Raw genomic sequence first — 25433 nt, 5'->3', positions numbered from 1 at the left:
AGACTCCACCTTCAGGTGGTCCAGCTGATTTGGAGTCGATTCGACAGGCACAGGTGCACCTGTTCGCCTCTCAAGAATCCTCCCCACTGCCCGCTCTGGTACGCCCTGACCGAGGCCTCCCTCGGCATAGACGTGCTGGCACACAGCTGGCCCCCTGGCATTCGCAAATATGCGTTTTCCCCCAGTGAGCCTGCTTGCACAGACCCTGTGCAAGGTCAGGGAGGACAAGGAGAAGGTCGTTCTGGTAAGCACCCTACTGGCCCGCCCAGACGTGGTGCTCGGACCTCACGCTCCTCACTACAGCTCCCCCCTGGCAAAATTCCCCTGAGGAGGGACCTTCTTTCTCAGGGAAGGGGCACCATCTGGCACCCGCACCCAGACCTCTGGAATCTCCATGTCTGGCCCCTGGACGGGACGCGGAAGACCTAAGCTGTCTCCCACCTGCGATCGTAGACATGGTCATTCAGGCTAGGGCTCCCTCAACGAGGCGCCTGTATGCCTTTAAGTGGCGTCTGTTCGCTAAGTAGAGTTCTTCCCGTCGGGAAGACCCCCAGAGACACGCAGTCAGATCAGTGCTTTCCTTCCTGCAGGAGAGGTTGGAAGGGAGGCTGTCCCCTTCCACCTTGAAGGTGTACATTGCTGCCATAGCAGCACACCATGACACAGTCGACGGTAAGTCCTTAGGGAAGCATGATCTGATCATCAGGTTCCTAAGAGGCGCCAGGAGGCTGAATCCCTCCAGGCCGTGCCTCGTTCCCTCAGCGGACCTCTGTAGTTCTTCAGGGTCTACAGAGAGCCCCCTTTGAGCCTTTGCAGTCAGCCGAGCTTAAGGCACTCTCCTTGAAGACTGCCCTCCTGACTGTGCTCACTTCCATCAAGAGGGTAGGTGACCTGCAAGTGTTCTCTGTCAGCGAAATGTGCCTGGAGTTCGGTCTAGGTTACTCTCATGTGATCTTGAGACCCTGACCGGGCTATGTGCCCAAGGTTCCCACCACCCCTTTAGGGACTAGGTGGTGAATCTGCAAGTGCTGCTCCAGGAGGAGGCAGACCCAGCCCTGTCGTCGCTGTGTCCGGTGCGTGCTTTACACATCTATTTGGATCGCATGCAGAGCTTTAGGATCTCTGAGCAGCTCTTTGTCTGCTTTGGTGCACAGCGGAAAGGAAGCGCTGTCTCCAAGCAGAGGATTGCCCACTGGCTCGTTGATGCCATAACTATGGCATATCTCGCCCAAAACATGCCGCCCCCGGTAGGGCTACGAGCCCGTTCTACCCGTGGTGTAGCGGCTTCTTGGGCCTTGGCCAGGGGTGCCTCTCTAACAGACATTTGCAGAGCAGCGGGCTGGGCAACACCCAACACCTTTGCAAGGTTCTACAACCTCCAGGTGGAACCGGTTTCATCCCATGTAGTGGCACGCAACAAGCAGATAAGCCCGGGATAGCCAGCCGGGTGTATCGCTTGCACATAGCGCCTTCCACCTCCTTTTGAGCTGAAGATGTGTGCTGTTAATTCCCGGTAGTGTTCACAAATTTTGTTCCCTGGTTGACTTCCTCCGAGCCCTGTGGCAGTCGAGTTTTCGGAGAGACTCGCTGCCGGCCCATTACACGCGCTAACTAAGAGCCCGGTTCTGGGGTAAGTGCTCCGCATGTGGCGGTTCCCTGTAAGGCTAACCCCATGGGATCTATATCTTCCGCTAATTCATTTCCCTGCTGGCAAACTGCATCTTCCTTGGGCAGAACCCCCCTGCCCCAGTCTCCATGCTGTAGTAACTCCTCCCCCATTGGGCAGGATCTACCTTGAAGGCTCAAGGTAGTCGGATAATCCCCCTTCCAGTCGGATAATGGAGATTAACCAGTCGGATAATCCCCCTTCTTTTTTAGGGAGTGGAAAAAGAGAAGGGGAAAAGAGGCCACGACTGGGTTAAGCCTGTCTCTATCTTTGGGTCGTCGACTTGTCCCCAAAAAGGGCCGTTCGACACTCATAACTGTGTTTGGGGAGGTTACGTGTCGACCTGGTGTGCTGGCTATGAGGCACACAGCAAGTCTGCCCACCACACACCGCCAGTTCACGTAACACAGTTCAGCCTTTTGGCGTTTTGTATAGGGACCCCTAGTGTCACTACATCGACACAACGTCGAGTGAGTGACAGATAGGGAATGTCATGGTTACTGGTGTAACCTCCGTTCCCGATGGAGGGAACGAGACGTTGGTCCCTCCTGCCACAACGCTGAACTACCCGCTGAAATGGCCGGACCTTGTGTCGGCTCCTCAGCGTAAAACCTGAATGAGTTGTTGCATACCAGCTCCTTTTATACCCGTATGTTCGGGGGAGTGGCATGCAAATACCACTCGGCAATTTTCATTGGCCTTTTATCAAAGACCAGAGGTGTCTCGGGCTCCCAAGAGTGACCCCTAGTGTCACTACATCGACACCAACGTCTCGTTCCTTCCATCAGGGAACGGAGGTTACACCAGTTACCATGACGCTTCTTTTCACCAATCGACACTTGCTCTCTGTACAACACTGTAGTTGTCAAAAACACCTCTGAGGGGCATGAAACGCCTTGTTTAGTTTGAGAGGAAGACACTTTGACAGTATTTACACTGCAATGCACAGATCTAATATTTTGATATACAGGCCTGTGAAAAAGTATATTCCTGATTTCTTCTATTTTTGTGTATTTTTCATACTAAATTGTTTTTTATCTTCAAACGAGATATAACAAAGGCCACCTGAGTAAACACAAAATACAGTTTTCAAATATATATATTTTTTATTGAAGCAAAAGAGTTATCCAACACCTATATCACCCATGTGAAAAACTAACTGCTCCCTTAAACTTAATAGCTGGTTGTGCCACCTTTAGCAGCAACAACTGCAACCAAACGCTTCCGATAACTGGAGATCAGTCTTTCACAATGCTGTGGTGGAATTTTGGCCCACTCTTCTTTGCAGAACTGCTTTAGTTCAGGCACATTAGAGGATTTGAGCATGAATTGTCCATTTAAGGTCCTGCCACAGCATCTCAATGGGGTTCAGGTCAGGACTTTGACTAGGTCACTCCAAAACTTTAGTTTTACTTCTTTTGAGCCATTCAGAGGTGGATTTACTCCTATGCGTTGGATCATTGTCTTGCTGCATGATCCAGTTGCGCTTCAGCTTCAACTCACAGACTGATGACCGGCCGTTCTCCTTTAGGATTTTCTGGTAGAGAGCAGAATTCATGTTTCCCTCAATTATTGCAAGTCGCGCTGGCCCTGAAGCAGCAAAGCATCCCCACACCATCACACTACCACCACCATGCTTGACCGTAGGTATGATGTTCTTTTAGTGGAATTCTGTGTTTGATTTACGCCAGCTGTAACGGGACCCCTGTCTTTCAAACAGTTCCACAGTGTGTTTTGGCAAAATTCAGACGTGCCTTAATGTTCTTCTGGGTTAGCAGTGATTTTCGCCTTGCCACTCTTCCATGGATGGCATTTTTGGCCAGTGTTTTTCTGATAGTTGAGTCATGAGTATGAGATATACACAAAAACAGAAGAAATCAGGATGGGGCAAATACTTTTTCACAGCACTGTATATACAGTATATATATATATATATATATATATATATATATATATATATATATATATATATATATATATATATGATTTTTTTTCTCCTGCCACAATGGTACAAAAAATTCACAGTTCGGTACGTACCTCCGTTTTGGGCTTCACGGTTTGGTATGGTTTTGGTACAGCAGGGAAAACAAAGAATCTTTCTTTAAATTATTTATTTTGGCTGATGGGCAACAATTCACAACATTTTAACCTAACATTCAAAATACATTCAATCCCCACATCTCAACATTTAAATGCTTGTACTTTGTAAAAAGTGCAGTGTAGCTGTCTAAATGTGACATTGTTTGATTCACCTCCATGCTCGTGGGGAAAATGAACATCCTCGCTCACATTTTCACGTGTTACTTGAAGAAATTGATCAGCTTCTTTCAGCTCGTTGTTGAAAACATTTTTATTTGGGCCTTTCTAACTTGCGCTGAATGACAGGATGACAAAGAGTGAGAGTGCCAAGCGCATGACGTCATTTCCATGGTAACCAGATACATTTCAGCTGATTTGCTGAAGACTAGAATGAAAGTATTATCAAATCAACGTGGAACGCAATGAAATTGCTTCTCTTCTCTTGAAACGATACCAGATACAGGCCCTGTATCTGTTTGGTTCAGTGTGGATGTACCATTGCAGCCCTAGCATGTACACATAATATTGATTTTTAACTAAACAAGCATCTTCTTCTGAACAACTATTGAGCAATTTTCTAATTTGGCAACTAAAAACAGCCATTTGGCTCCTAAATATTTCAGAGCCAATGGCTCTGTAGTCATTTTTTTAGTCCTGCTTCACCCAGCATACACATTGGTCAGACCACAGTTGGCCTCTGCGTTGTGTACATGCTCTGAAAAATAAAAGTGAACATTCTTAAATACACGGAGAGCAAAAAACAAGGGACGATTAACTTTTTTTAAGAAATTAAGCAAAAAACTAGAAGTAGCAGGTTTAATTCGAACCCCTGAACAGATATGCATTATGCTAAAAGCACCTCAAACAGAGCTATTACAGGGCAAAGAAGATGAATGGAAGGACTGGTAACAATCCAGTCATGTGCCCACACATGGAGATAATGGAGGAGCTTCAATTCCTCAGCTAATGTCCTTCCTTCAAATATTTGATTAAATGGATAGTTCACCCAAAATAAAAATTCTCTCTTCATTTACTCACCCCCATGATATCCCAGGTGTGTATGGCTTTCTTTCTTCACCAGAACACATTTGAAGAAAGATAGAAAAATATCTTAGCTCAGTAGGTTCTTAAAATGCAAGTGAATGGAGATTTCTCTTTTGAAGCTCCAGATATTACAATCAGTTAGCAGAAACGTCAACAATACAACTCCAGCGGTTAAATTAATGTCTTATAAATAGGGATGTGCAAGACTAGTCGACTAAACGGTTCTGATGCTGCTAGTCGACACTGGAATTACTAGTCGGTTAATATTTCCCCCATTAAACTGATAATAATTTTTACACATTTATGTTTGGCTTTATATTTTTACAGAGGCTGCACTTAAATTACTGTCATATTAATGTTACATATTTTAAATAGAATTAATAATACAAATATTATTTTAAAAACAGGATATCTGGAGCAGATACAAAGTTTCATTTCACCTCAGGCTGCACGTGCTTCTTCCCCCCTCTCACTCGCGGCGCGCGCAGGAAAATGTCTTCTCGCTAGATAAGCAAACTCAGCAAAGTAGTTATGAAATCACTTCGGTGGTGCGGGAATCGGCTTTCCAAATGTTTGAAAGTCCCTATGGATGTTTTCACATTTGAGTCTTCTTTACATCTCTGCATGCTTGGATGTTATTTTTCCGCTGAGCGGGCTTTTTCAAGCGCAAGATAGCCGCCTCAGTTGAGTCAAGTCCCGTCTTTCACCGGACCATGTCCACGTGTTAATTTTACTCATCCAAAAATGTATGCTTTTGAGTAAGTAGCCTAGAAAATAACTGTTTTAGACTAGGTATGCAATTTTTTTTAATTTGCTGATTAAGAAGGTTGTTTTCAACGAGGTGCCGACTGCTTAACATGTTAAACTATCTTTGATTCTGTGTGCACGTCATGTTAAGAATACATTAGGTTTATTGTAGGCTACATCACAGGCCTATGTTTTCTATTCTATAGCTACTTTTTTTTTTTTTTTTACATCGTAATTGTTATTGGTTAACGTTCTTTACCGAACAGCTGTCATATTAGATCAATGGCTAATACATGACTGCATGTCGTGAAATACGCGTGACTTTTCAGCGCATTTTTTTCTCTCTCATAGATTTGGCTTAGTCTACCTGTTAATTATTTTCAACAATGTCCTGACTGTTTAAATATGTTAAGTAACTTTTACTTGGTGATTTCCGTATAGAACAGGCTTTTAGGGTTGTTCCATTGATCCTGCAATATTCATTCAATTGTTTCAATAAATATGTATATTAAATATTCACTAATGTTGATTCAGTGAATGCGTGTCATGTTCTATATTTAATGTACAATGATCATAATTCAAGGCGAGCACGTCGCAGATAAATGCCCCTTTTCAGTAGAATTTAGCATCGGATTTGGAATAGATTTTTTTGTAATTAACATTTTTATGAAATCATACATGAGCAATAAAATGTAAACACACACACACACACATATATATATATATATATATATATATATATATATATATATATATATATATATATATATAAAAATCAACATTTAAACCCCACAACCCCCCCTCCCCGAACCCACCCCCCAAAAAACAACCCTGTGGTCAAACATAAGAAAATATATAGAAATAAAAATCAAACTGACTCATATATATACAAATATATATATTACAGTTAGTATGATTATTATGTGTATATATATATGTATATAAATTTATGTTTGTATATGTATGCATGTATATGTGTATATATATATATATATATAATATATATATTGGATCTCTTTCCAACGAGAGACGAGGGATTGCTGCATTATCTGCCTAACAGAAACTTGGATGTCTGCGGAGATTCCAAACTCAGCCATTGAACCCGCGGGGTTCTCCATGCACCGAGCGGACAGAGCGAAAGACCTCTCAGGTAAAACTAGAGGAGGTGGTGTATGTTTTATGATCAACAAATCCTGGTGTGATCAGAGGAACGTACATTCCATCAAGTCTTTCTGTTCTCCTGATCTGGAATTTCTTATGCTTCTGTGTCGACCATTCTGGCTACCGAGGGAATTCACAGCGGTCATTATCACAGCTGTGTACATCCCGCCACAAGCCGACACAGACCGGGCACTCAAGGAACTGTATGGGATTATAAGTGAGTAGGAAACCGCACACCATGAGGCCGCGTTCATTGTGACCGGGGACTTTAATAAAGCCAGTTTAAAATCAGTCGCACCAAAATATCACCAGCACATTAGTTTCAACACACGAGGGGACCGGGTTTTGGATCATTGCTACTCTCCGTTCCGGGATGGCTACAAATCCCTCCCCCGCCCACCATTTGGCAAATCAGACCACTCTTCCATTCTGCTTCTGCCCGCTTACAGGCAGAAATTGAAACAGGAAGCACCCACCCTCAGAATGATCCAGTGCTGGTCGGACCAATCAGACTCTACGCTACAGGACTGTTTTGATCACACGGACTGGGAGATGTTCTGGTCCGCCTCTGATGACGACATCGAGCTTTACGCTGATAGCGTAATGTGTTTCATCAGAACGTGCGTAGAGGAAGTGATTCTGACCAGAACTGTGCGAATCTATCCGAATCAGAAGCCGTGGATCAATAGCGATGTTCGCGCGGCACTTAATGTGCGGACCTCTGCTTTTAATTCTGGGAACGCGGAGGAGCATAAACAAGCCAGTTATGCCCTCCGAAAAACTATCAAAACACCAAAACGCCAGTACAGGAGCAAGATTGAAGGACAGTTTAACACCACCAACTCTAGAAGCATGTGGCAGGGAATTAACATCATCACGGACTTTAAAGGGAATAAAAACTCCGCCATGAACACTGCTGCCTCTCTACCGGATGAGCTAAATAATTTTTATGCTCGTTTCGAGGGAAATAACACCGCCCTCGCGGAGAGAGCTCTCGCGGCTGAAGCTACAGAGGTTAGTTCACTCTCCGTCTCTGTAGCGGATGTAACCCGATCCTTCCGACGGGTGAATATCCGCAAAGCCGCGGGTCCAGACGGCATTCCGGGCCGTGTCATCAGAGCGTGCGCGAACCAGCTGGCTGGTGTTTTTACGGACATTTTCAACCTTTCCCTCTCTTTGTCTGTAGTCCCCACATGCTTTAAAACATCCACCATTGTGCCTGTTCCAAAACAATCAAAAATAACTTGTTTAAATGACTGGCGTCCTGTTGCTCTGACCCCCATCATCAGCAAATGTTTCGAGAGACTAATCAGAGATTACATCTGCTCTGTCTTGCCACTCAATCTTGACCCGCTGCAGTTTGCTTACCGCAACAACCACTCCACTGATGATGCCATTGCATCTACAATACACACTGCTCTCTCCCACCTGGAAAAAAAGCACACTTATGTGAGAATGCTGTTTGTAGACTACAGCTCAGCATTCAACACCATAGTGCCCTCCAAGCTAGATGAGAAACTCCGGGCTCTGGGCTTAAACAGCTCGCTGTGTAGCTGGATCCTGGACTTCCTGTCAAGCAGACGCCAGGTGGTTAGAATAGGCAGCAATATCTCCTCATCACTGATCCTCAACACTGGAGCCCCACAGGGCTGTGTTCTCAGCCCACTACTGTATTCCTTGTACACACATGACTGTGTGGCAACACATAGCTCCAATGCCATCATTAAGTTTGCTGATGACACGACGGTGGTAGGTCTGATCACTGACAATGATGAAACAGCCTACAGAGAGGAGGTGCACACTCTGACACACTGGTGTCAGGAGCACAACCTCTCCCTCAACGTCAGTAAGACAAAGGAGCTTGTGGTGGACTTCAGAAGAAAAGACAGAGAACACAGTCCCATCACCATCAATGGAGCACCAGTGGAGAGAGTCAGCAGCTTCAAGTTCCTGGGTGTACACATCACTGAGGAACTCACATGGTCCGTCCACACTGAAGTCGTTGTGAAGAAGGCTCATCAGCGCCTCTTCTTCCTGAGATGGCTGAGGAAGTTTGGAATGAACCGCCACATCCTCACACGGTTCTACACCTGCACTGTAGAGAGCATCCTGACTGGCTGTATCTCCGCCTGGTACGGCAATAGCACCGCCCACAACCGCAAAGCACTGCAAAGGGTGGTGCGAACTGCCAAACACATCATCGGAGTTGAGCTTCCCTCACTCCAGGAAATATATACAAGGCGGTGTGTGAAAAAAGCTCGGAGGATCATCAGAGACTCCAGCCACCCGAGCCATGGGCTGTTCTCACTGCTACCATCAGGTAGGCGGTATCGCAGCATCAGGACCTGCACCAGCCGACTCCATGATAGCTTCTTCCCCCAAGCAATCAGACTTCTGAACTCTTGATCTCTCATGATCAATATACATCAGCACTGCACTTTATTACTCTTACTCTTATATCTCACACCGGACTGTCATAAATTATATTATTATTATATTATGTCTCTCTTAACAACTGACTATCAACCGACAGCCTGAATGTCAATACAGTACAATACTGTACATTCTATATATATGTATATATATATATATATATATATATATATACTTTTTTTTATTTTTTTTTTATATATATATATATATTTTAATTTTTAATTTTTATTGAATAATGTGTATCTATATAGTAAAAAACAAAAAAACAAAAAACAAAAACAGCGTATTATATACTGTACAGTGTATGTTATTATTTGTATATTGTTGAGTGTAATTATGTGTATAACAGATGTTTAAATTGTGTTGTGTTAATTTGATGTTATTGTAAATTGGTATATGTCTCATCACTGTCACGACTGCTATGTTGATTGGAACTGCACCCAAGAATTTCACACACCATTGCACTTGTGTATATGGCTGTGTGACAATAAAGTGATTTGATTTGATTTGATTTTGATTTGATATATATATATATATATATATATATATATATATATATATATATATATATATACACATATACATACATACATATACAAACATAAATATATATACATATATATACACATACACATAATAATCATACTAACTATAATACACTACTCTCTCCACACCCCACCCGAGAGCCCTCCAAAAACTACAAATACCTGCCCCATTTCCGAATAAACTTATCCAAGCCACCCTGTCATCCCGATGACACCTCCTCATAAGCTGCCACCCTCCCCATCTCCGTGCACCACTCCGGATATGGGGGGGCACCAGTTGACCTCCAACCCCTCAAAATAACCTGCCTGGCGATCATCACACATGTCAGAACCCAGTTCTCTATATGGCCATCCCTCACATCGATGACCGCCCCATCGCCCAGAACACAAAGTCAGGGGCAAAACGAAACCTGAGTGCCCACCATGTCGCACACAAAATTCTGAACCTTCGACCAGAATTTCTGGATCTCGACACACCACCAAAAAACATGGGCCATGTCTCCATCCTCTGATTGGCATCTCCAGCAGGTGCGTGTGTATTTAAGACCAAGCCTATACAGTCTAATTGAATTGAATTGTATAAGACGCACCCTTGCATCACTAGATGCAGACTTAACGTTTTTAAGAATCTTAGCCCACACTCCTTCCTCCAATGCCAAGTTGAAATCTTTCTCCCAAACTCTCTTGAGAGTAGTTAAGGCTCCGTCCACCATACTCTGAATTAACGACCTTTTCCAAAAGCCGCAATCACATCTCCCAAAGCATCTGCCTCCTTAGGGGGATGTGTGCTACTCCCAAAAATAGTACAAAGCAGATGGCGCAGTTGTAAATACCTATAAAACTGAGGTCTGGGGATCCCAAAATGTTGGACCAAGTTTTCAAAAGATCTCAACACACCACTTTCATATAGGTCACTGAGTGTAGCAACCCCCCTCACAATCCACTCAGGCCAGCAGAAAGGAGACTTGCCAATACACAGTCTTGGGTTCTGCCATATGCTCGAGGCAACATTTACATAAGTGTCCAATTTAAACAATCTGGACACTTTAGTCCATACTGAGTGTAAATGCAAAATAACGGGGTGTAACTTAACTTTTCCGATTAGTTTGATAGAGATGCTTTGTATGGCGAAATAGGGGCAAGAACTGCCTGTTTAATAACAAACCAGGGAGGGGCACTCTCAGGTGGAAGTGACCAATGAGCCAAATGTCTGAGACTGAACGCATAGTAATAAAACAAAATCTTGGGTAGGCCTAGCCCTCTTTTGTCTATCGGCCTATGTAACTTATTAAAATGTAATCTGGGATGTTTACCATTCCAAATGAAGGACTTCACTATGCTATCAAATTCCTTGAAATAAGAGAGGGGGACATCTACAGGGAGAGATTGTAGCAGGTAGTTAAATTTTGGAATACAATTCAATTTAATAACATTAACCTTCCCAATCATCGATAAATGTAATGAAGCCCACCTGCTCACATTGCTCGAAAACCTTTTATAAAAGGGTCAAAATTAACACTAACTAAATCAGACAGATTTGCTGGAAATAAAATCCCCAAATACTTAATGCCCTGTTTGGGCCACTGGAAGGCGCCCGGCTGAAAAGCCGTTACTGGGGAGTACGCTGTCGTAGCCAAAGCTTCGGATTTAGCCCAGTTGACTTTGTATCCTGAGAACTTGGAAAAGGAATTAATAATTATGTGGAGGCAAGGCATAGATCTAGTAGGTTCAGAGACAGATAATAAAATATCATCTGCGTAAAGCAGAAGCTTATGCGGCACACCTCCCGCCACCATCCCTGGAAAATCATCCTCCTTTCTTATCGCGGCTGCTAATGGTTCCAGGGCAAGACAGAACAATAATGGGGTAAGAGGGCAGCCCTGCCGAGTGCCCCTATTGAGATTAAAATAATCTGAAATTAATCCATTTGTTTGTACCGTTGTTACAGGGTGTCTATAAAGTAACTTAATCCAACCAATAAATGTACTCCCGAACCCATACATTTCCAAAATCTTAACAAGAAAATCCCATTCTACCATATCAAACGCCTTTTCGGCATCAAGTGAGATGGCAGCGATCAGAGATTGATCATTCGCTACTGACCACATGATATTGATGAGACGCCTGATGTTATCCGAAGAGCTGCGGCCACGAATAAATCCCATCTGATCTATATGTATAAGTGATGTCATAACTTTACTTAATCGATTAGCCAAAATTTTTGACAATATTTTTACATCTAGTTGGATCAGGGAAATTGGATGGTAAATTTTACACTCGCTTGGATCTTTGTCCTTTTTAAGAATCAAACTGATCCGGGCTTGTGTCATGGTTGGAGGAAGCTTTCCATTCTTTAATGAATCAGTATAAACTTCAAACAAAAGTGGAGCCAGTTCTGTAGCATAGGATCTAAAAATTTCTGCGGCAAAACCATCTGGCCCCGGAGCTTTGCCAGTAGGTAGGGACTTAATTACCTCGTCAAGCTCCTCCAAGGTTATCTCAGAATCAGAGAGTTTTTTTGCTCAGTCATCAGTTTAGGAAGATCTAATGGTTCCACAAAGTTTCTAATATCTTCATCAGTAGATGAAGACGTGGAACTATAGAGATCAAGATAGAATTCTTTAAAAACATTATTAATATCAATGGCTGAAGTAAAAATTTTACCACCAGCAGATTTCACTGAGGGAATGGTAGAAAAAGACTCTCTCTGCTTTATATATATAGCCAAAAGCTTCCCTGCTTTGTCACCCAACTCAAAGTATGACTGTCTTGCCCTGAATAACCAAAACTCCACTTTCCATGACAAAATAGTATTATATCTGTATTTCAATCTAGTCAGTTCTCTGAGGCCATCAGATGACATACGGCGCTTCAGCTCTGCCTCGGCACTTTTAATATCTCCTTCCAACTCCATGAGTTCTTGTGGTTTGTATTTTTTGATGAATGTGGCATATTGTATGATCCAACCCCTAAGAACCGCCTTAAGTGCCTCCCAAGCCATGCCCACAAAGGATACTGAGGACCAGTTGGTCTCCATATAAACACTGATTTCAGTCTTTAACATTTGTTGGAAATCAGGATTTTGCAAAAGGGATACATTAAGGCACCACCTATATGATGTATTTTTCTCTATATTTGGTATCACCTCTAAACTCACCAGGGTGTGATCCGAGACTAAAATGTTTCCAATTGAGCAATCGACAACAGATGAAATGAGGGATTTGGATATATAAAAAAAAATCTATTCTAGAATAAATCTTATGGACTGATGAATAAAATGTATAGTCCCTACCAGATGGGTTCAAAAGTCTCCATATATCTGTAAGACCAAGATTTTTACACATCCTGTGAAGCGTCAGTGTTGCTCTAGGGGGCTTACACACCTTTGCCACTATGATCAAGGTCTGAGTCCATCAAAACATTAAAGTCTCCTCCCAATATTATATCATGAGGGGTGCCAGCGGCTTGCAACATCCCTTCAACCCTGATCATCAGCGTTAGGTGCGTAAATATTAGCCAAAATCAACCTTTGTCCTTGAATTTCAGCTAAAACAATAATTACTCTTCCTAATTTATCTTTAGTCTGTTTGAGACATTTGAATTGTAGATGTTTATTTACCAATATAATGACTCCCTTGCTCTTACTTGAGCCAGCACTAAAGAAAACATGTCCACCCCATATCTTCCCAAATTTTTCAGCTTCCTGTGGGGAGAGATGTGTTTCTTGAAGAAACACTATATCATATTTCTTACGTTTAAGAAAAGTAATAACCTTCCTTCTTTTTATGGGGTGCCGCAACCCATTCACATTCCCTGTGGAGAGAGATAGTACACTCATATTAACATTTGACATTTTGATATAGTAGAAAAAATTAATTGTGTGTCAAAAACAAAATTATACAGACCACATTCCCCATTAGTGAAACAATCAAACCCCGAAGTTCCCCCCGAAAAAAAAATAGAAAAAAGAAAAACCGTGCGCAAACTCAAAAAGTCTATGAACGCCCACGAGTCCCCACGACAACCTTGCCATCGGATTGCTCAATTTTGCCTCACAAATTTGTGAGGCAAAATTACATAACAGAAAATACTTTGTAAAATAAACCCAGCAAATAGGAAGAATGAACACAAAGAATGTGTAGATTCATCCACAGAACTGTCTCAAAGGTGTGATCTTCCACAAAACAAATTCTAGCCGATATAAACCATTCAGATTCCTCGGACAGACAAACGAATGTTCAGTGAGCTGGCTGTTATGAGTTCAGCAGATGACGTATTCATTCCAATGTCCTGTAAAAAAAACTCAACAAAACAAACTACAGCCAGCAGGAGGAATAAGCACAAAGAACGAACAGATTAATCCACAGCTGTTCCAAATGAGTGTTATTCAATAGAACAAGCTCCAGCCGCTAGGCAGAGCCAACACAAAAAGAAACAAAACCGGCATCCCGGTTCCCCGGATGGTCGAGTCAGTTCACTCGGAGGCCGCATTAAAGTATATACCATGACTAACATAATCCGTCAACTTTATAAAAGACATCCTTTGTGTGAGCATGTAGATATTTTGTGGTCATCCGTAGTGTCCACTCCCAAACTGGCCGGGAACTTCCATGCAAAATTTCTTTAAGGAAAAATGTTACTCACAAAACAAGCTCCAGCCGCTAGGCAGAGCCAACGCAAAAAGCAAAAAGAAACCAAAATGATGCCCAGTTCCTCAAGAGTAAGTACAGCGAGTCAACCCACTCACATGAGAAACATCCAATGGTTTACTCAGACATTGATTCAATAAAAGACATTGCCTGATTTGGACATGTAAATACTTTTTTTCGTTTCTATTCTCAGTTTGGCCGAAAACATCAGAGCAAACAAGATCTTTTTCTGATGTAAGAGTTTCTTACATTCCTTGAACCGATCGCGTTTCTCTCTTGTTGAATTCCCAAAGTCCGGGAACAAGAAACTATTATGGTTCTTCCAAGAAAGCTTCCCTTTGCTCCTCGCCTGGCGCAACACAAGATCTTTATTGGATGATCTCAGAAATCTGGCCAGAATCGATCGGGGCCTTACGCCCTCAGCAGATCTGTAAACTGGGACTCTGTGAGCTCGCTCGATTTCCAGTTTATGGCCTGTTATGTCGAGCAGACTCGGGAAAAGCTCCACTAGGAATTTCACCATATCTCTGCCCTCCTCATGCTCAGGAATTCCAACAATTCGAACATTATTCCTGCGGCTTCTATTCTCAAGATCTGTTCCAAATCAACTTTGGTCGCAGGCGGATTAGCGGTAAATTCCCTCTCCGAAGATTCCAAAAAATCAATTCGTTTTTCAACATCAGTCACTCTTGTAACTAACTCAGAGAATTTTGTTTTCATCGCTGTAATCGATTGACGTATTACAGCGAGATCCTCCAAGTCAGCAAGAATCTATGTCAACATCACCGACATGTTGGACAACTGACGCTGGATTCAAAGAGCAAATGTGTAACTGGGTGTATAAAAATTCACCAGATTATAACATGAAAATAATAAAAAATTTAGCAAAGTGCGCAGAGCTCGTTGTTCACACGTCTGCCTCTTGCATGGTGTCACATCACTTCGGATTTGGAATAGATTAAGTATTTTAAATGGGACGCATAATTTTTTTTTTTTTTACTGTTTTCTGAAGGGTGGTTTCTCTTTAGACTACTTGACTAGTTGGTTACAAAACTTCGGTTTAAATGACAGTCAAATTAGTCGTAGCACACATCCCTATCATCCCCATATCATCCCATGATATGATTGCATTTGGTGCACAAAATAAATACAAAATTAAGTACTTTTTAATTATAAACCATCGTTTCTGGTAAGGGTGGAGATCACGCGGTCTCTCGTGTGACGTATTCGCATTGCCAGGATACGGACATAATCTCACATTCTCCTCTTGGTTGAGACATCCAGGATAAGTACACAAATGCACCACTGTGAGTAAAGAAACATAAATACAGAAAACCAGAAGAGCTTCTGTACAGCATTCCTCCTCACTTGTAAACAGCGCTGCTCTTCCGGCTGTGACTCGCGTGTCTCACGTGCTGTCACATATTTCCTTTTGTTTGTTTTGACTTTTATGTTGAAATTCTGGTTTAGTTCCTGTTTCCTGTTAGTTTTGTACTCCTTTGTAGTTTCTTTTCATGATTGGTTTTCCCCTGATTGTTTCCCCAGGTGTTCCTCGTTCCCTTGTTTTCCCTTGTGTATTTAAGCCTTGTGTAGTTTTCCCCTGGTTTCTTTGTCAGTCTTCATCTGTATTTTGCTGTGCTTTGTTCCCTGTGTTTTGTTTCATTATGTTCTGAGTTACCTGGTTTACTTTTGCCTTATTAAAAAAAGGCTGCATTTAGATCCTCATTCCTCTCCTGTCTCGTCACAGAAAGACTGACCAAGAAATGGATCTAGCGGCCGTTAGGATTCTACTCCTTCAGCAAGGGGACCGACCAGTTGAGGATCACGCCTGTGAGTTTTTTGAGCTGGCAAATGTAGTGCACTATCCAGACCACTCTCTGGTGGTTTTCTTCCGGGTCAGTCTGAATAGTGCACTGAGGGAATTCATGCCTCCGGCTGATCCTCACTGGACGCTCAGCGATTATGTGGAGAAGGCTCTAAGTTAGCGGTTCCCCTTATACAGTGGATTATGGCGGGAACCCCGGGCCAAAACCTGCGTCCACGGCCCCTGTCTCCAAGTTGTATGATCTGCCACTGATGTCGGTGCGTAGGTCCATGAAGACCCTACCTCAAAAATTGTGCCCACGCCTGCCACGGTCAACGAGCCAACGTCCACGCCTGCCATGGCCAACGAGTTGCCAGCCTCGCCCGTCCCAGAGCCAACGAGTTGCCAGCCTCACCCATCCCAGAGCCAGCATTGCCAACTTCGGCCATGCAGAGGAGGAGGAAGAGAAGTTTCTGTTCCCAAGTCTCTACCCATGCCCACGACCACGGAGGTCGTTCCCGTGTCTCTGCCTATGGCCACGACCACGGAAGTCGTTCCCGAGTCTCTGCCCATGCCCATGACCACGGAGGTCATTCCCGAGTCTCTGCCCATGCCTACGACCACGGAGGTCGTTCCCGAGTCTCCATCTCCTTGGTCTCCTGGCCGTCCGCCTGATCTGCTCTGGTTTCCCTGGGCTCCTGGCCGTCCGCCTGATCTGCTCTGGTCTGCTGGCCGTCCGCCTGATCTGCTCTGGTCTCCTGGCCATCCACCTGATCTGCTCTGGTCTCCTTGGTCTCCTGGCCGCCCGCCTGATCTGCTCTGGTCTACTTGGTCCTCCGAGCCTGCAGCGTCACCCTGGCTCTCCATCTCTCCGGCTTTGCCTTGGTTTCAAGCCTCCCTGACTTTGCCTTGTTCCTCTGCTCCCCTTGCCCCATGTGCCCCCCCAGAACTACCTGTTTTTTCCCCCACACCCCATGGACAATTTGTTTTTGTTTTGTTTTTTGGAGCATCTGGAATCCGCTCCTTAAAAGGGGGGCTCTGTCACATATTCCCTGTTGTTTGTTTTGACTTATGTTGAATTTCTGGTTTAATTCCCTGTTCCTGTTTCCTGTTAGTTTTGTAGTCCTTTGTAGTTTCTTTTCATGATTGGTTTTCGCCTGATTGTTTCCCCAGGTGTTTCTCGTTCCCTTATTTTCCCCTGGTTTCTTTGTCAGTCTACATCTGTATTATGCTGTGCTTTGATCCCTGTGTTTTGTTTCATTATGTTCTGAGTTACCTGTTTACTTTTGTTTAATTAAAAAAATTAAAGATCCATTTAGATCCTCATTCCTCTCCTGTCTCATCACACGTGCCAACGTGATTGTCACACGCATACCACTGCTGACTGCAAGCAATGATTTAGAATTAAAGTATTTAAATATTGATCTTTTTCACACCAAAATGACAGTCGATTTAGAAGACATTAATTTAACAGCTGGAGTTTTATGGATGATGTTTATGCTGACTGTCAATGATTTTTGGAGCTTCAAAAGTCGGATCACCATCCACTTGCATTTTAAGGACCTACTGAGTTGAGAGATTTTTCTTCAAATATGTCCTGGTGAAGAAAGTCATACAACCTGGGATATCATGAGGGTGAGTAAGTAGCCTAGTTTCCATCCACGTTTCTCACTATTTTGTTATCGCCAAAGTGAAAATTCGTAAAAACAAATTGAGAAATATGCTGTCTTATGCCTGTTTCCATTCAAATGGCCTTTTATCGATGAAAATGGTGTGCGTGATGACGTCATGCCTAAAAAAAAACGCTGTTGCATAAGTTTTGGTTTAGTGCAAAATAAATCTGCCCTTAAGCCATTTTCATTCAGAAATGTGTGTTTATCGTTAATTCGCCTCCCAGATGTCCCTAATTTTTTTCCTCCGAAGTTTTGGTAAAATGGAGAGAGTATTGAGACAATTCATTGAAATTAGCCAGCTTACTGTCATTACTGTAATTTTAATTTCACAAATAAAAGCAATCAGAAAATGAGGAATTGCAATCAAAAGGGAGCTGTTGCCCTTCTGATTGGACTGTAATCTTGGTTCTGATGTTGCGCCTATCGTATGTTGCCACCGGTTCCTGCACAAAGTAGTGGGGAAATTTTCAGTCTTAGGTTAAGGACTATCCATTGATGTCTATATGCTGCGTGCACAACTATTAAAGAAAAATTGATGCGGTGTAATATCAGGGTTTACATATATGATACATTCCTGATATTCAATAGGCTACTTTGAACAATCATCTAATCTAAAGCATTGCCATCACAATTACATTATGTCCTGTATATTTGTCCCACAACTTTTAACGACCAACTGAACTTGATTATCATCTAAAATTAATTTTAGTGTCATAATGCAATTTACATTTTCTGAAGAATCACAGCAAATGCAATCCGAGGTAAAGAGGGTTAGATTTAAAATATTGAAAAGTTTTAAAAGGTTCAAAAGCTCGTTTTCTGAAAGTGAACTCCGCATTGGACAAATAGTTCTGATAGTTTATAGTCTTGAAGTGTTGAAAATGTCATTCAGCCAACTTTATTCGTCTACAGAACAGGGTACGGCTAATTTAAGTTTGTGTGAAGAAGAGGCATATATAGGTCTAAAAATAGAATTTTTTATGTTTGGTAATTAATTTTTTTAATTTAATGCGTTTTTTGTTTGGTAATTTATTTAAATTAATACAGGGAATTTTGCCAGCATTTCTTCAAAAGTAATAATTTAATAGAATTTGGCTATATGTTAGTGTTCCAAAAAAGCACACTGAAGCTTTTCTTCTAGTATTGTGCATATACTGTATGTTTAATTTAAAACATCTTTATGCACAGAAATTATGTTTTTTTGTTTTGTTTTTTTGTATTGTGGGCTAATTCCATGATTGCTGTCTTTTATTTTGAATGGTGTATAAAAGCAACAATAATAAATAAACTGATGTCTACCATGATTAAATTAATCACAAACGGTGGCCCTTCATTTGTTCTCCGTGCATTTGTCTATGTGCATGATACGAGATATTTATGTTGGCACTCCTGGAAGTGTCATGTTTGCAGTGATCGGATCTTTATGCCGTTAAGATCAATCCATAATCACGTACAATAAATTGGCTTTCAAGGATCCTCTATCTTGTCGTCATGATTAACACCGGCTAACGATTGGGGTAAATTCTGTAATTTTCTGTAAAATCTCATTCTTGTAAATTTTCTCGACAAACTGGTTTGGAAACACAGTTTTTGCGACATTTGATGTATCGACATAGAGTTTATAGGCTAGAGTTAAACGGAAAAATATTATGTCGACACTTGTGAAATTTTAGCGATAATTTGCATTTCCATCAGCTTTATTTTGATGCGCTAAAACTTTTTTCGCAAAAAATCCTTGGATGGAAACTTAGTTAGTGACGAGAGAATTTTCATTTTTGGATGAACTATCCCTTTAAGTGGTACGTCATCTATACTTAGACGGACAGATGAAGACTGTAGCCTGAGGCAAACACCAGCTGAAGCTTGATTAAAACTGCACATGTAAGCATACTGAGTGAAGAAATTAGTTTGACTTCAAATTTGAAACCAATCGAATTGGTTAACTGTGTAAATGTAAACTTTCAAGGTCTATTTACACCATGTTTGAATTTTCATTGCGAAAAACATGCAAGACAAGGTTTTAGGTTTTTATTTGGAGCCTATGATTTTGAATAGCTCAAATGCTGAACAATTTTTACAGGTTTCCAAACTTTTTTAATGAATGACAAAAAATCTGCATCGGGAATCAATTGAATAATTCTGAAGAAAAGATACTTTCTCAGCACTTTTGTGTCATTTAGTCTTATCAGAATTGGATTGAACAGGCCATAAAACAGTTGTTCATTACTGGCAAACGGTTTTTGTAGGGCACTGGCCAATAAGAGGAAAGCATGTGAATATACATTTATTATACAGTCTAAAAGATGTGTGAATTGGATTGAGAACAGGTCTGGTGACCTTGTTTGTCAGCAGTGAAGTCAAGGTCAGATTGGAATAGCTCCACAATGGTAGTCTCTATGGGCTCTCAGTATCGCACAGAGCCAGAGGAAATGCCTCTCTTTAGTGCACAGACAGCGAATACTGCAAACAATGGCGATTCAGTCGTCCCATCAGAACGTTTGTCAACACCCAGGAGTTCAGCCCATCCCTTTGAAGGGTTTAGGATGATGACAGCAATGCTGATGTTTGTTTCACTGATACCAATGTGGAGCAACCACAGTCCAGACTTTTCCTCAGCTGATGAAAAAATTGGGTCAAACAATCCCAGAGGTTAGCAGTCGCGTGAGTGAGCAAATTCTAGCCTACGTGCTGATCACATTATTGGTTATTTTATAGATAGTGCTATCTTCATTTCAGCCACTTTACAGTGGCAAAGGTCCAGTAGATAATCCTCTTCCAGACCTTTCAAGTAATTCCTTTTTTAGTATTTACTACACTGTTAACCCTCAAGGAGATGGTCTGGAAAAGCTACAAAAAGTTATTTTTCAAAGTTTACAACATGAAACCAACTGGACTTAGTGTGTATGATTCATCAAGTTTTTCCAAAGAACAAATTTATTTTCATATTTTTTTCCTCTTTTATGTGGATAATGTCATAGCTTAACATGTTTCATGTTTGATTATCCAATCAATTTCTGATAATCAGGTCTCACCCTATATTATTTCCCACTGAATAGGGTGAATACAGGTTTAAATGGATAGGAAGAAAGTCATACAGGTTTGGAATGACATGAGGGATAGTAAATGGTGACAGTATCTTCATTTTTGGGCAAATTATCCCTTGTGATCACCCCTATCCAGTTTTAGTCAGAAATACATCTTATTGCAGAGGTTATGCATTGCAAATGCTGTTTCATGTTGTTTTAAAAATCCAGATGAATGATTTGATTCACCACAGTCTTTTTTTATGGATTGTACCATTGCGTGTTGAATAATTTATGTGTGGGAATTTATTACTTCGTAGATCAGTAACTAACCATCAGTTAATTTCTGTTAGCTCTTAGGGGCTCTTAAGAGAGCTATCTTTGATGGGAGTGATCTAAAGAGTGACCTGAGACTGACATGGTGTGTTAGGACAGTGATAAAATCTCACCTCTGTTTGGCCCCCTGCACTCATCACTCTGACCCTCAAAGAGTCAGTTTCCCTATTTCAAATCTCTCTTGATATCCATCCTCTCTTGTACAAGGGGATGCTGCTGGCAGCAAAGCATTTCCTCTGTTTACTACATCCATGTGGTATTTAGTAACTGCCGAGAATGTGGATCTGTCATTCTAAAGTGAGTGTGTATGGGAGAGAAGAAAAGAGAAGGTTACCTACCAGTTCTACCACACCAACCAAGCTACACCCTGACACACAGAAAGCAAGGATTCAGACTGCGACTAAATGGTCACATTTCTCTCTCTCTGAGTATGCACTGCCGTTTTCTGTTGCGTATGAAAAAAATCAAACAGCAAACTGTCCAAAAGTGGAACGAAACAGTGCTAACTGCTTCCGGATTAACCCTTTCGTATGTACGATTGGAACGGTTTGATTACAGTAGCCTAAGCTCAGACGTGTTCGAGCAAACCGATGTGATCTGCATTAGCGCTGCTGTTTACTAGCTGAGAGGGACTGAAGTAGTTGTCATAATGAATCAGCTGCTCTATAGTCTTTTCAACATCACACTATCTATATTTTTTTATTTTACAAACATTCAAATAAACCACCATCACCAAATAAAAGTATAAAGCTTTACTGCCGGAGCTGACTGTTTTGAAGCAGTGCTGCGGCGATGTTTTCTGATGTCAAACAAAGAATATACTGTATTAACTAGTCCACTTGAGCCTTCTCCCATTCCTTCTGTCACTCATTCTCACCACTTTCGGGGCTGGGAAAGTGGAAGGGCTAGGTTTGTAGAACCTTTTAAGCTTGACGAACTCCGAATGGACAGAGCAGCACGAGTGTAGAGAAGGTGCATTCCTTGCAAACAGGTCTCAACTGTGCAGTGCAGATAATCATACACAGCACTACGAAAACCATTTAGAAGTGTGGCAGAGATTGCTAGACCCATTTGAATTTGGTGCAGAATTCTGTCACAAACCCTTAAAACCTTAAATGTCTAAGTGGTTTAACTAGTTTAAACCATATTAAATGGCCCGACATTCTAAACAGCATTGACGAGGCAAACAGGAGAAAACATTCACAGACATAAAAAAGTCTTTTAAATCCACACATCATCATCCTAACATAAATTTACCATGGATTTACGATAGTACCTCGAACTGTATTAACTATGGTATTTTGGCAGAAATCTATTCATACTAAATATTATTACATGACTAGCTCTAATAAATATATTAGGGGAGTGAGGAAATATAATATATTTTTGTTAAAAAAAAATTCAGTTTTTACATTTTTATATTTTGTATTTATAGTTTCTAAATGTTTTCAGGCTACTGTTTTTATAAGAAAAATGCCTTTGTTTTATAAAAATCTAACATAAACATGTAAAGTAACTGCCTTTGTTTGCCTTCCAAGAGATTTTTTAATCATTAAGAGTCTGGTAAAAGGAATCTGTTTAGGAGTTCCAACTCATTCGCACTGTCAGAATATTTTAATTTAGCCTTTTAGAAATTAGGTGTTAACTTTTTACAGATGTTACTAATGTGTTAATATCAGTAAATTTACTGCATCCCAACTTAAAATCAATGCTTTACTCTCAAATGTGCATTTCAATGGGACAAAATATGCAATATTATTTATATTTGCACTTGTTTGTGCAATACAATAATATCACTATTTTTATTAGTTTTTGTCCTTTAATTTGTCATTTTATAGTCCCCAGACCCCACCTCCTACCGGTGCTACCAAATCAGATGCTGTTGAAAGGTGCCACCATTCTCAAATGTTAGTATGGAGCTCTGAGAAAGGATACAGTTCATTTGCTTTCTGCTTGCAAGATGTTTGCGGGGGAGGATACAGGAAGTGGTCGGGTGACACTGGGAGCAAGCAGATATCAAGCCCATCTTCCTGTGTGATAAATCTGAGAGTTCCTCTGTGACTGGAGTCTTGGGAGGCTCCTTCACAGGCAGCTTGTTTATGGCTTAGGAGTTGTTGCTGATTAAGCTGTGGTTGTTCAGTGGTAGGGAACCTGTGAGCGACTGCCTAGACCACTCCTCACATCTGCTTATGCTGCAAAATCACAGCTCTGCATTTACAGCCACTGGCGTAATTACTGCGCCTGAGGTACAGCGCTTGTCTAATGCCAGATGAGGGCCAACAGTTGGAATTCTCTGTCAGCTGTGCAATATATCATATTTGCTCTTTGTTCAGTGGAATTTGGGAAATTCCCCCTTTGCGAGGAACAACAAAGAGAATATTGCTTATTGTCTACTGTGAGATTTAAAACTTCATACCCCCAAAAAAGTCTTTTGAGACTTTTCTAAAGTCTCACGAAAAACAACAGCCCAAAAGTCGCTTTGGAAGATGCCATTCAAAACAAGCACCAAAGACTTGTTTTTTAGGAAACACTAAGAACCTTGCTTGTGGTTTGGTGAGATTTTGGTGGATTTCAGAGCTATTTTTGGGACTTTGCCACAACTCAGGAAGAGATTGGAAGCCCTGTAACTGACCTCTTTTCTGTGATAAAGCAGCCTTGCCGCTCTCTCTCCTCTCACCCTGACTGTGTCAATGGATCAAGCCAAGGAGGAAAAGAGAATATGTCTACGCTTCTCAGATAGTGGCGTCCAGAAGTGGGTGAAAGGTCAGAGAAGTGTGGGTGGCTTTGGGATTTGGGGCTGCCTCTTGGAGACAAAAAAAAGGCAGAAATAGAGCACACAGGAAAATGTGAATAAGAAAAAACAGTAAAAGATGTGGGACGGAGCTTGGCCCCTTGGAAAGTACCCTGAGTGGTGGTTGACGGTCCTTGACCACAGCCCACTATTAAGAGCATAAAACAGCATAAGCATGGAGGCCTGAAGCATGAACAACTGTTTACATTTGTGAGCTGTTTGATGAGTACGGGAATCTTAGGAGTTGGATGAGACAGCCAGACTTACAGCACTGAACCACATTCATTTCCTGTCACTGCCTTGCTGTTTTATTGGTTCTACAATGCATCCGGCTTGTGTTAATGCACAGATCCTTCACACATGAGGACAAACTACAGTCTTTGGAGCCATCAAGCCTATCCCACTGACTTGTCATGAAGGAATGGCATTAAAAAGACTTTTCTGGGGAAAGATCCAATGAGGCACAACCCATGAAGCACCTGCCTGAGGGACTCTTTATCTTCTTCTTTTCAGACGAAAGCTGGCTTAGCACTCTAATTACTGTAGCATACATTTGCCCAGGGCACATTTGACTGCTAGTGTAGATGATTCATATGTAGCTCTGTACAGCAAAGGAAGAGGACCAGGACCCCCTTCTGGGACTCTGAACATCAGGATGTTATTCCAGTGCAGCTCTTAAAAGAGGGTGAAATGTGTTGCAAGGGAGGATTTGCCTTAGTTGATAGTTGCACTTATTATCAAGAGAAGTCAATGGCCCTATGTTACATTTACAAAATGTCTCAGGATATTTCTGCTCTTCCACAGAGCCCAACCCTACTGGTTATTGCCAGAGGCTCAGTTCAGGGTTGTGTGTATTTGATGTTATGCTTGGAAGTGAGGAGGCTCATCGCGGAAGTTTAGATTCAGTGAGTTAGCTGTCCTCCTCAGAGCTTTCTGGAGACTTTTCATGTTTGGCTCAGAACAGAGTATTTTGGTTCTGGCAACAGCACACATCTTCCCTCCTGGATATACACTGAATTGTAAATGAGCGACAACAATTATAGCTTTCCCCAAAAGTACACTTCAAGAAAAAAGAGCAACTGCAGACTTGTTTTAGCTAATATTGAGTGTAGGCTGTATTTTAAAGCACCATACACTACACTTTTTTGTTTAGATCTATATGTATATGACCTCTTTTAGGATTATTATTGTTATGACTTATTGACTGATCTCTTTGTACCGGTGTAGTTCACACTGTTGTTCATGAGAGTGAGCAAAGTTGCTGAATACTTAAAGGGATAATTCATGCAAAAATGAAAATTCTCTCATCATTTACTCACCCTCATGCCATCCCAGATGTGTATGACTTTCTTTCTTCTGCAGAACACAAACAAAGATTTTTAGAAGAATATTTCAGCTCTGTTGGTCCTCACAATGCAAGTGAATGGTGGTCACAACTCTGAAGGTCCAAATATCATAAAGGCATCATAAAAGTAATCTATA

At 41.7% G+C, this 25433-nt stretch overlaps 1 protein-coding gene across 1 annotated transcript in view; it reads left to right on the top strand.

Moving 5' to 3' along the window:
- gna12a (guanine nucleotide binding protein (G protein) alpha 12a) overlaps positions 1 to 25433 on the top strand; it is a 77295-nt gene that overhangs the window by 11984 nt on the left and 39878 nt on the right. The gene's annotated exons all lie outside the window — the stretch shown is intronic.

The sequence above is a fragment of the Myxocyprinus asiaticus genome, chromosome 13, assembly GCF_019703515.2.
Source record: "Myxocyprinus asiaticus isolate MX2 ecotype Aquarium Trade chromosome 13, UBuf_Myxa_2, whole genome shotgun sequence".
Classification (NCBI taxonomy): Eukaryota; Metazoa; Chordata; class Actinopteri; order Cypriniformes; family Catostomidae; genus Myxocyprinus; species Myxocyprinus asiaticus.
The sequence above is the reverse complement of the archived record's forward strand: the minus strand, read 5'-3'. Positions and strand labels throughout refer to the sequence as shown.